Below are 13,295 nucleotides of genomic sequence, written 5' to 3'. Positions count from 1 at the left end.
GCGTTACTTCTGCTGTTGAAGATCTGTTACGTCCAGCTGGCAGGAAAGACGCTACATGTCTATACACGATTCTCGACGTTAGAGTGGGTGCATAAGTCGAAGTCTCTCTTCGGACGCGCGGTCCAGTTCGCAGTGCTGCTATCGCAGTGGCACCTTAAGGTGCAGCGCGTGAAGGAGAAGGATGTCACCTTTGCGCAGCTACTGCAGTCAAGCATCACGAGCTTCGTTGACCTGGAGGACTCGCTCGCGCCGGTGGCACCTCCAAACAAGGGTTCCCCGACTGTTCGAATGGACCCCGCGTTGCTGTACGCCAGGCTTTCCCGTAATTACAGCGGATTCGTCATGTCTTTTGACGGATCAGCGAAGACAGAGAAGTACGGTGGCTACGGGAGTTGTTCATGGGTGCTGTGGAGCCTTCCTGAGTGGAAGGTAGTGATTGCTGCAAACGCTTTCCTCTCGGCCACCACGGTGAATGAGGCAGAGTACACAGGTATGATAAACGGTGTCAAGGCTGCTATTGCGCACGGTGCCGAGGATTTAGTCATCGTTGGGGACTCAAGGCTCGCGATTCAACAATCACTAGGGGTGATCGCATGCAGGAAGGAAACTTTGCTAGCGCTGCTGAATACTCATAAGGAACTCACGACCAAGCTTCGATCAGTTAAATATCTTCACGTTGTACGAGAATACAACGCGGCCGCGGATTCGTTAGCCACTGAAGCGCTGGAATCAAAGGTCAGTCGGGTAATCTTGGCTGAAACTCGCAAGTCGGAATTGGCATCGCTGAACCGCATCCAGGAAATGATCTACGAGCCGGATGAAGACTCGGTAGATGTTTCGTCACAAGGAGCAGAGCGTCAAGTACATGTACTGTCAGGCAGCGAGTCTTCAAAGTGGAAAACTTTCGAAAATTTCGTGGTTGATTACAGCTCACCAAAGTGCGATTATGGTAATATAGCAGTGATGACTCGGCGACAGACGAAATCCAAGAAACGCGTCAGGTTTGCAGATGAACACTCGGAGGATGTCTCAAAAGCTCAAGGGGAGCATGAAGAACGACGAGAGACGTCCACCGAAGATTCATTCGGCGAAGATTTGCCAGACCATCCTCACAAGACTGTACCATCGGCATTTCCCGATGCGGAAGATGTTGATCCGGTAGCGATACAGCGGGAACGACGCAGACGGATACAGGTGGCACAAGACGAGGAGCAGAAGTGGTTTAACATCAAGAAGGTGCTTCAGGGCCAAGCACAAGAGCTGAGTTACAAAGAAGCTCGAGATGCCTGGAAGTATGCTGACCGGTTCGTGTTATCAGAAGACGGCGTGCTTCACTATCTTGGATTGAATCGTCGGTACGACCACGGTTGGCAAGAGGAGACCAAGCTGCGGCTTGTGGTACCAACAACGATGATTCAAGAGGTCTTGCAGAATTGTCACGACTCGCTGGAAGGAGGACATCAAGGTGTGGTGAGAACGTTCCAACGCGTTAAGTCCGATTATTATTGGATCTGCTTGTACGCTGACGTGGAGAAGCATGTGAAGTCATGTCCAGATTGCAGCTCGAGTAAAAGCCGTCCACAGCTTCGTGGATACTCACCTGGTAACGTGCTAGCCGAACGACCTTTCCAGATCGTCTCGATGGATTTTGTGATCCCACTACCGAAATCTCGTAGGGGCAACACGGCGTTGCTCCTATTTCAGTGCTCGTTCACGGGATTCGTTATTACCACGGCTATGTCAGATACGACTGCACTGAGTGTTGCCCAAAGTGTTCGAAGAATGTGTGTACCGACGGCTCGCAGCCCCATCATTAATAAGGGCATGACCGCGACCCACGCTTCATGAGCGAGTGTCCAAGCGTTCGCAGAGATGATGCAGTCAAGATCAAGAGCGACTTTGAGCTATCGGCCACAGGCTAATGGACAGCAGGAATGCTCGGTGAAGTCAGTGATGGGGTCCGTACGGGTGTACGCGGAAGACCCTCTACAGCAAGATTGGAACGAAATCGCGGAGAAGCTAGTATTTGCTATTAATACTTCTCAAGACACTACGAGAAAGGAAACGCCGTTCTACCTCGTTCATGGTTGGGATGCGCAGTCGACGTTGCGGGCAATGTCGTCATCACTCAAACGAGGACTCGGCAAGCAGTCTGACGCACTGGCGTGGCGGCGTGAGATCAATCGACAACATGAGGTCGCCCTCACTATGGCCAAGGATTATCAGGCTGTAGAAAAGGAGCGAAGGGCTAAAAAGCATAATGATGCTCTGAGTCGACTGGAAAAAGCTGCTGTACCTCAACCAAGTGGAAACGAACACTCGGCGGACCCTCTAGAAGCTTCGGAAGAGATGGAAGATCCTGCAAGAGCCCCACCGAGATCTCTTTTCGAGATTGGGAGCCGGGCGTGGCTGTACATGGAACGCGTCAAACCGGGCTTGACGAAGAAATTAGCTCACCGATGGCATGGACCTTTTCGGATCAAGCGCAAGGTGGAAGAGTTTGCGTACGAGCTGGAACTGCCTGATCGAAGTGGGTATCGCTTTTACCCAGTAGTGCATGTGTCAAGACTCAAGGCTGTCAACGAATTCAACAGTCGACCGAACACTCGGTTGGTACTTGACGCGACTAATGAAGCAAGACTCGACTTCGATGAGAGACTACTGCCTGAGGACAGCTGGGAACCAGACCAAGTTGCCGGTGAATATGAAGTCGAGGCCATCCTCGACGACAGAACACCACTAACGGAGCGTGCTGTACGCGAGTTCAAAGTCAAGTGGGTTGGCTATGAAGATACAACTTGGGAACCATCATCAAACTTGTCATGTGGAGGTCTGCTGTACGACTATTTGCGAGCCAAGAAGAGCGAGAATCGGCTACAGATGGCGCAAGTGGCGGACGAAGACTAGCGTGACTGGATCACGCATGAACTGTCCACAGGGCGATGCAGCCTGTGGTAACAGACGAAGAACGTTACTGCAACAACAAATTGTATATGCATTTGAAGAACAACATGAACATGATTACGCTGTGGAAGTGTATTAAGAATAAGAAAACATGAATGCCGACCGCGGAGCGATCACTGAAAACGAAGTCACGCGGGACACCTCAACAGTTAGCTGAGATGCTGGAGAACGTCGTAGAACGTGCAGCGAGGATTCAAATCGATTTCAAGTGTCTGGCCGCGGTGGCCAAGAGTGTCAACGAAGCCGAGTCACCACTCTCCTTCTCCTCTTCATCAAGAATCTGAGCCTCGGCAGCTGGAGCTGAAGCCGGACCCTGCGAATCCTCGGTACCAGCTTCAACAGGAGCAGCAGCCAGAGCAGGACGTGGAGTACCCGGTGGCGAGTCAAACAACGAACGCCAGGTCGGAATAAGCTCGGTTGAATCGAGAGACGGGTCAGCGATCACGCTTCGGTACACATCCACGAAACGCGTACCACGAGGATTGAAGAACTCCGGATTACGCTGGCACGGAGAGTACGTGGTGTTGTACGGGTGCTGATGCGGCGCATTCATCCATCCAGTACGCCATGGCTGACGAGCGTCGAGAGCCGGAACTTCGGAAAGCCAGTCAGATGTCCGAGGTGCGAATGACAAGTTTTCAATGGGGTACCACGGCTTAGACGGCTCCAAAAGCAACTCGGGACGAATGAATGACACGCCGGAAGCACTACATGAAACCGAGTCACGACTCCACGCCATGAACTGCTCACGGTACTCGTTACGAAGACGATCGGCACGACGGTCGCGCTCACTGAAGAGCTTCTTTAACGTAGCTCTCAGTTCCTTCAAGCGTTCCTTGTCGTGGCCAACCTTTTTAGCTTCTTCAGCGAGACCTCGTTCAATACCAGCTAACGGAAGCCAGTGGAGACGCTCCCACAACGCGAACCCGAGGTCACCTTGCTTACCGCCGTCACCCCGAAGGTTCGCCCAGATCATCTTGAGACGGGTCTCAATCTGAGCACGCTTGGAGATGGGGACGCTTGGTTTGAAGTCGACAGTGTCAAAGAGGCAAGCTTGAAGAGGATAAAGCTGCCGAAGTTGCTGGTACGGGTGATCAGGATGCGAATAATCAAAGAACGCTTGGAGACCCTCCAACGTTGTACGCACGGTCACCTCACCAGCTGGTTCAGGAAGCGTTAAGCTCAAGAGTCGCTCGAAACACTTCTTGGCGCCTGCATCGGTAAACTCCATGTCCATATACGGAAGAACCCACGGTGGCAGGGTGGACTAAGCCGGCACCGTAGGGCGAGTACCAGATAACACTCGGTGAGGCAACGGCTCAACCGACGGTGCACCACCACGACGCGGCACCGAAGTATAGGTTGCCGTAATCATGCGTTCAGGTCCAGCATCGAGAGTCCAAATAGACGGACGAGGAGACACTGGAACAATAAGAGGAGATGCTGGTGCCGGAGGACTTGCTGGTGGCGAAGGAGGCGGGCCGGCAACGATGATTGGGGAAGTCATCATCGGCGAAGGATTTGGCCGAGGTGGAGTCGGAGGACGAGCTGGGCCAAGATTACTCCAGTTCCTGTTTGAATCTTCAACATCTTCGTCATCGAGTATGCTTGAATGATCGGTGGGGGGCGGAACATCACCGCTACCACTGGGAGCATCAGGAGAGTCATCCACCGAAGATTCATTGTCATCCACGTCATCTCCATAGTCGTCATCAGCATTCCCATCGTCATCAATCTCCATCGAAAGGCCAGGCGAAGACACGCTTGATACATCAGTCGTGGGAACAGTCGGAGCCGACTTCGAAGACGCGGAAGTGAGTGGAGCAGCCTCAACAGGGGCAGACCCTGCTGTAGAAACCACTCCCGAGACTTCAACTGCCTTGGATGTCGCGGCAGACGCCGAAGCAGACTTGCCTTGTGGGACAGTCTGGTTTGACTCTTCATCTTCGTCACTCGAGCCAAACATGAGCCGCATTTCCTCGGCCTCGCGCAGAGCCTCTTCAGCAGCACGTATGTCGGCTGGAGAAGGTGAAATCGTTGAAGCTGGTGACTTGGCCACATCGTGTGGACCCTGAGGCGGGGGCGAAGGCGCATCAGGAGAGACAGGAACATCGTCGTGATCCTCAGGGTTCACGTCCTTACCCAAAGGCTCTGTTGCAGTTTCTTGAACCGAAGGGACGCTGCCTGGATCAGCAGTCCCCATGTCCACGTCACTCTGGTCGCCGCTGAGGTCGACCACTGCGGGAGTCGAGGAAGACGCTGGTGTAGGAGGTGGCGACCATGAACTTGGAGAAGACGGTACAGACTTGGACCGAGTCTTCATATGACGTCGTGGCGACTTAGCAGGAGAATGTGGGCGGGGTTTCTTGCGCTTCTTCTGGTCCGCCTTCTTCCACGCCTTCGGACCGAACAGCGATCTACGAGCCGACTTGGGAGTTGAAGTATCGGCAAGTGGCGCATCACCGAGACCGGCAGCTGCCATCGAAGCACTGGCCTTGTCCGTTGGGATTGGAGCCTTGTCTTCGTCAGAGACGTCCGGATCGTCGTCTGAATCCTCGCCACCTGGTCTAAGACGCTTATGGGACTTCCCATGGGCCACTTGGTGAGCTGCTTTGGCCAAAGCTGCCGGAAGGGCTTGAGGATTGTCCGAAGACGCGGTGGCAGACTGAATACGCCGCAGAGCGACTAACGTCTCCTGATCCAAGTCCAGCGCATCCAGGTCCAGCTCACCCGCAGTCAGACCTATCACGAAGGATTGTGAACGAACGTTAGTTGCTGAACGCACGGTGGAAGGAGCGACATTAAGAGCGTACCTTCGACAGCCAGACGAAGTACCTCGGGATCCATCCCTGCCAGACTCACGTGTGCACGGAGGGTACGATTCGCTTGGAGGAGGCGAGTGTTACGGTCTTGCTGGTTCTCGAGGACCTTGAGCGTGTCGTTATCGACATACTTGCCCTGGGCAAGCTTTACCAGAAGGAGGTGGAGCTTCTGGGTCTGCTCAGTATTCGCGCCAATAGAAGACTTGTATACTTCGCGTTCGCGAGCCAGCTTCTTCTGCAACGTGCTGATAAAAACGTCCCGAGCTTGGACCTCGCAGTGCAGACGATTCAAGTCTTCTGCGTGTCGTTCCATAGTGGCTTGAACAGTGGCGAGCATGGCGTCGTTCTTGACGTTCGACTCGCGGAGAATCTTGACGTGGTGGTGTAAGGCTTCAATCTCAGCGTTTGCAGCCTTGAGGAACGTCTCCGCGTTCTCACGAGCCATGATGTGGGGTGCCACCGAACGCACGGCGGCAGCAGCCTCGGACTGAGCAAACCGCAACTGACGCTCTAAGTCGGCAACGCGTTGGGGTAATGCCGACAGCGCGTCAGGAACAGGTTGTATCGCAGCGAGGACCTCATCGAAACCAACAGCAGTCTCGAGACGACGCTGAGTGTGTATATCGCCGTGGAGAGGAGGCACAACGCTGATCTGCACTTGGTGACGAGCCATTGCAGTCAAGTACGGGATTATCGAGGTCATCATGTGATCGACCGATGCCTCCGTACTTTCAGCCAGCATGGCGCGCAGCGAATCTTCGGTGAGTGGTGGTGGACCACCAGCTGGGGCAGGAGGAGCAGCAGGAGCCATCTCCGCGGATTCAGCGACGACGGGGAGTGCTGCAGGAGCTACCGCAGGGAGTGAAGAGTCTGGGGCAGGAAGCGCCGAAGGACCAGTTGATGACGCCGCTGTCGGAGGAAGTGTAGCAGACTGAGGGACGTTCGAACCCTCGGCCTTGCCCTCCTGAGTAACAAGTCGAGTAATGCGAGATGATGAGCAAGGTGCCGATGATTCAAGAGAAGTGTGAGCTGACATACCTCCAGCTGTTCACGTTCGCGACGTCTACGAGGATTGAGACGCTGAAAAGCGTCGGACACGGCTCGATTCAGACGCTTGGACATACGGTGGCGAGATGGTGAATTGAAGAATGAAGAAATGTCACAACGGGCACCAGTACCGTGGCTTCCATTGCGACAGGGGCAGTTGTGGTGTAGTGATTTCTCCGTGGTTGCGGATTATCACCCGTCGACAAAGACGTGACACCGCCCAAGTTGTTCAAGCGACGAACCCTCGGTCGGGTGATGTACGGAGACGCCAAGGTGCAAGGGACTCGACGGCGTCACCTCCGAGTTTTCAAAAAGTATCGGATACGGCCCTATGTCACTGAATCCAGGCTGTCCTTATTATTATTAATGGACTGGCCGGATTCGCATTCAGCGGACCATCTACGGTACGAACCCTCAGTGGCGGTTGGGATGAGTTCGCGGAATACTCAGCGACCTTTGGAAGACACGTTCACCGTCTGGGACAGGGCGCGGACCGTTAAAGATGCTCATGCGACGGTGCAGACGACGCTTGGCATGCAAGAAGATCCATAACGGATCATTGTTCACTTGATATTTCTATACTTGATTAGGACTTCTTATTAGGAATAGACCCGAAAGGGTAAGCTTAAATACAGAACAGAATTTCCACTCAAGCACACAGAGTGACGTCCGGCTTCAAGGTAAGCGTCAGGTCAAGCTTGTTTGAGTGTGTTATGCCTGTCGGTGAGCTCGAAGCTCTGTAGCGAGGGTTCATCCGGCAAGGCCAAGAGACTTTGTGTATTGGCCGATTATTATCGGGAGGTTTTACGTGACGGCTTATTGTTGCCTATTTGCACGACTGGGAGTGCTTGAATTGCCTCCCTTTTATTTCTTCCAGCCGAGTGTTGAACACTCGGTGATCTCGTAAAAGGCTTACCCGTGCCTGGTACCCTTCCGCTGTTGGGACCACGAGGATTCAAAACACCTGCTAGCTTTGCTCGTGCTAGTAGCGTGTTCTTATTTTACTGGTTGGCCTATATAAGTAGTTTACAAGGTCCAGTTTGTCCCGGTGCAAGGGCAGAACTGGGGTCTTCAGGTCCGCCCGAACGATCGTTTACTATCCTAGTAGACGTATTGTTGTGGGAACATCCTAACTACATCTGTAGCTAGAGTTCACGTGGGATTTCCAACACCACAAGACTCACCAGAAGAATTCTAAATTCTTGCTCAAACAGTAAATTGGAGGGGACAGCACTAGTTTATTTCGAAAAACGGTTTCGCTCTAGACGGCGGAGTCACCAACGCTGGAGCACGTGATGAAACGCGTGTTAGTGCCATACATGGCTACGATCACGGCGTCCAAAGGGCTGCAGCCGATGACTGCAGAGAAGCTTCGAGACAGAACATGGGCTGAGCATTTATAGTACTTGACGTACGTGGTTGAGCGCTCAGGATGCTCTGTTCTACATGTATTGCAGTGCTTGTGCAAGTCGGCACCCGTGTTCCTACGAAGTGCCATGCTAGCGTGACTGAGCTCGCAACGCGTGAACTATTTGCAACAAGCTACAGAGCTAGTGCCTTTGCGATCGAGTACGAACCAAGTATTGCCAAACATGAACAGTTCCGTGGACATGGGAGCCGTGGTAACAAAGGACACGGTGGTCGGTACTACGGAGGTAGCCGAGGAAGCCATGACGGACAAGGAAATGAGAAAGTTGCCCGAGTACGAGGCAACGCGACTCGTACGTGTTTCAGTTGCGGCGAAGCTGGACACATAAAATTAAATTGTCCTCCGAAGAAGTAAAATAGTGGAACAAATGATATCAAGGTATCCCTAGCCATCGGGACCGGCATGAATGATGGTACACACGCATGGATCTTGGACAGCAGATCCAGTGTGCATTTACTCAAGTCTGTGGAACTACTGAAGAACATAGTCGACTGCGACGAATAATACAGAGTACCTAAATCCGGGTGATCAAGAAGGGCTCAGTAGAGTTCAGGGCTATCGTAGATGGAAGAGAAGTCGAAGTGAGCATATCAGATGCTCATTATGCTGAGAATCTGGTCGACAATATCCTGAGCTACGGCAGATTAAAGATGAAGGGTGTGTTTCCGGAGATGCATGGCGGCAAGAGCTACATGGTGCAGCAGGAGCACGGATTACGTGTGTTTGGGGTTCACAGACGTCCCAATGTATTCATGATCGATACTATAGGAGATATTACCACGTAGGCTAGGATCAATGCAGTATTGAGCTTATTAGAGGAAGCAAACGAAATCCCAAAGGATACGGTAAGAAGTCTACACCCCTAGAGCTACACAAGAGGTTAGGACATATCTCGTACGATACTGTAGAGCGCATGGCGGACGCAGCTGGCTCGGGAATCAGATTGACGAGCAAGATACGCCTCAGTTGCTTGACCTGTGCACAAGGAAAGCAAAGCAAAAACAATCAGTAAAAAAAAGACGCTGGTGCGAACGCCCCCCATTGACAAGATCGGAGGCGTTATTGGTAGCGACAGCAAGGGACCCATGATACACAAGTGGAAAAAAATACTCAATTAACATCTTCAAATACTCTACAAACTATGTAGAGTGTTCCTGGCAAAGAGAAGTTCAAGCACTTCTTGGTGTATATTGAAAAGCGACTTAATTGCAGAATTCATGTAAATAGAACCAATGGTGGTAAGGAGCTTATGAGCGTTGGCCCATTTTTCTAAGCGACTGGAGTACGACGTCAGATAAGCGAGAGAGAGAATCAAGCATCAAACGGAAATGCAGAACGTATGCACAGGACTGTACTAAACGTGGCAAGGTGCATGTTATTCGCTAGTAAATTAACGCTCTACTTCTGGGGGGACGTGGTGGAATACGCGACGTACGTTCTCAGTCGTAGTGCGTGCAGAGCAAACTCCAAGCGAATATCCCCAATAGAAATGTTGACGGGTACAGTGCCGAATCTGTCTGACATAGTCACGTTCGGAAGTCCCTGTACGGCATAAAGTGACACGGGTAAGAAGGCGTGAGCACCACGAGCACAAGTGGGTATGATCGTCAGTAAGAATGACGAGACGAAAGGATACAAAGTATACATACCGAAAGATCGTACAGTGATCACGACACAGCACATCAAGAACGTGGAGACCCTCGATGTCAAGCATAACGCGCAGTTGCAAGCTCAACTAGAGCTCGAAGATCCGGAACTAAAGAAGCTACTTTAAGAACGCAAAAGAACTGCGAAACGGAAGGAGACGATCATTGACCAGTCAGAGACCGCTGATGAGGAGAAGCGCTGTAAGCTGACCAACTACAAGAAGAAGAAACAATCAAAGTCATCAAAGAGGACCAGTAAAAAGAATAGCGTGACTACAAGAGAAGACGCTACAGGAAAGGAAGGGGCAGCTAATAACGAGTACGAGCAAGTACCGATCGACGTAGAACATCCAGTGCGTATGAGAACTCGCAATATTGGTGCGGAGCATGCGCAAGGGAACGCGGTGAATGCTGTGGTGTACCACGAGCCAAAGCGCTACAGGCAAGCGATGAAAGATCCGCTTGCCGACAAATGGAGACAGGCCATCAAAGAAAAAATTGATGCGCTAGAGCAAAATAACACGTGGTGAGTGGCGAAGTAACCAACAGGAGCGAGGTGTTTGCACACCAAGTGGGTGTTCGAGCTAATGACACATGCTGACGGCACTATTGAGAGGTACAAGGCCAGATTGGTTGCTCGTGGCAACGAGCAGGAGCACGGAGTGGACTATACGCTCACATTCTCCGCAGTGCTGAAAATTGTGTCCGGCATGGTGATTTCGGTCGTCTCTCGAACCTGGAAAGTGCCAGCGCGTCATGGAGATGTGCCACGGGCCTACGAAAGGGAAAAAGGAAGCAGAATTAAGCATCATTCTGTAAATTCCGAAAGGAATGGAGTTCACGGAGGAGCAACTCAAGGCGCTGGGCGTCACGACCAAAACCGAATTAGTATTGATATTGGAGAAGGGGCTTTAGTGGCTAAAGCAGTCAGGCAGACATGGAGCCACTTGCTAAACAGTATTTTGGTGTCGCGAGGCTTCAAGCAATGCTACACAGACAGCTGCCTGTACGTCAAGACGGAAAACGATGGTATAACGCTCGTGGGTATCTACGTTGACGATATACTACATGTAGTGACGGCAGCGAGTGAGAGTTAAGTTGACAAGTTCTTCGAGAACATGCAAGTTGAAGAGCTGAAGGATTGCTTTGGGCGTGGTATCTAAGCTTCTTGGGATTACGTTTCACTAGAAGAGCGGTTAGGCGCTAGACCAAGCGCAGGTGATTCAGGAAATGTTGCTCAAGTTTGAGCTGGATAAGGCGGCAGCGGTACACACACCGATCGGCAACGAACCAGATGACGAGGCGACTGGTGATCTACTGCCAAGTAATGGTGCTGGAGGCCAAGACGTCCGACAGTGCCGATTTTCCAGTCTTGAGTCGGAGTTTATTATGGATATCGAGATGCACCAGACCCGACATATCCTTCGCAGTACATCGTGTGACGAGAAACGCACATGCACCAAACGAGGCAGACTAGAGGTTGGCCAAAAGGATCGCGAAGCACTTAAAAAAGAACGAAGAACTTGATGAACACGACTCAGAACGCCATAGGAAAATACGGAATATCAGTGGAGGCATTCAGTGATGTCGACTACGCTTCGAACAAGCAAGATAGGATATCGGTGACTGGTTGAGTAGTCATGGTGGCACAAGTGGTAGTGGCATGGCTGTGTAAAAAGCAAGCGTGAATAGCACTGTCAACCATGGAGTCCGAATTCGTGGCAGCGTCACAGACGACGGCAGAAATGCTCGACATCGTGGAATGTTTAAAGTAGATAGGGCTAAAGATACATGATCCATTCACTCTACATGTTGACAACCAAGCTGTCATTGCTCAGCTAGAAGACAAGGATACGTCAGGGTGTGCAAAGCACATTGACACACGTCACAAGTTTGTAAAATACTTTGTAAAAAAGGCAGTGTTAACCGTGGAGAATTGCGACTCCAGGAAAATGCGTGCAGACATCCTGACAATGCCCCCCTCCGGCGTAGCGACTCAAGGAGTTGCGTGAGCTCGCTATAGTATCAAGTTGACCCCCCCCCCCCCCCCCGGGGGGAATGAGTGTCGGATTTCGCAGGAGATTGGTAGGAGATATACGTAAGATCAAGACGATCTTGAGACGTCGCACACATGATGAGATGACGAGCGACCTAAGGAGGATGCGAAGGTGAGATTTGGAGTACGAGAAGAGGAAGGGTAGTTGAGAAACTCCTATAGAGGAGAATGCATATTGCGCAAGACAAAAAAACAAACTCTCTTAACAATAATATACAATCTGTTTTCAATCTACCTCGTCGAGCACACCAAAGCGCATTACAGTGCTGCTGAAGAAGCGCACTATAAACAACAGCGGGGCATCACACCGCAGGAGATCGACAAGGGTGACAAGGCCAAGGACATGGGCATCAGTGTTCTCAAATTGGATTTTGGTTTATTTGTGTTTTGGGTATATTGAACGATCTACCCACCCATCATTTTTTAAAAAGGGTTTATTGGATTTTTAATGAAAAGGAACCACGAAAGGGTTTCCGAAGCAGCCACTAGTGAGCTCAAGTGCACTAGTTGCAGGCGCGGCTATCCTATGCATCCTCTGTCCGCCGCCATCGGAACTGCAGTCCACTTCCGAGCAGCCGTAGAGCAGCGGCGTCGCATTTGGGCGTTTAGACCATGGTCACTAGAGCTAACGGAAGAACTTAGTTAGAGCTTGAAGGTAAAATCCTACGGCGTGCTTGACAGATTCTTCAGGAGACATGACTGTTCAAAATTTGTGTCAGCTTACATGAATGCCCGTTTAGCTGCACCAAATTACTTTAAACCGCCCAGATCAAGGTTAATTGGTGCGTATCAGCAAAACCAAAATGTACATGTTAAAGGGCTTCTGTCAAAAACAGCGCATAATATTGCTGTCCTTAAAAGGACGAAATCAATTGGAATTGGACGATCTTGTACCGTCCTTTTTTTAAGTACAACATTTGTTGGGGTTTACAATATACAAGAAGTCTGTAAGGTGTGAGCTATGACGTCATCGTTGTAAAAATTCCTGGTATTTTATTCCACCCACCCACTTCTCTAAGTCACACCCACTCGACCCTCCTCAAAAGGGGGGATTATTTAAGAGCACTGAGGGCCAGAACCTCTCCAACCCGTCCCAGTGGAAGCAGCTGGGTGATCTGGCACCTCCTGTTGGCCGAGGACTGCGCGCTGCCTGTGGACACTTGAATCCGCTGCTGATTTCCGCAAACGCACAGCCGAGACAGGACGCGCTGAATCACTCGGCCACATCGTGCCAAAGTGTAGTCTGACGCCAATATGCGAGCATGTCAGCATACGTCATCGCGTGCCGCCTCGTTCACGTATACATATCACTGACGCAATCACTGCGGGCC

This window comes from Phytophthora infestans, genomic scaffold (assembly GCF_000142945.1).
Source record: "Phytophthora infestans T30-4 supercont1.11 genomic scaffold, whole genome shotgun sequence".
NCBI lineage: Eukaryota > Oomycota > Peronosporomycetes > Peronosporales > Peronosporaceae > Phytophthora > Phytophthora infestans.
Note: the sequence above shows the minus strand (reverse complement) of the source record.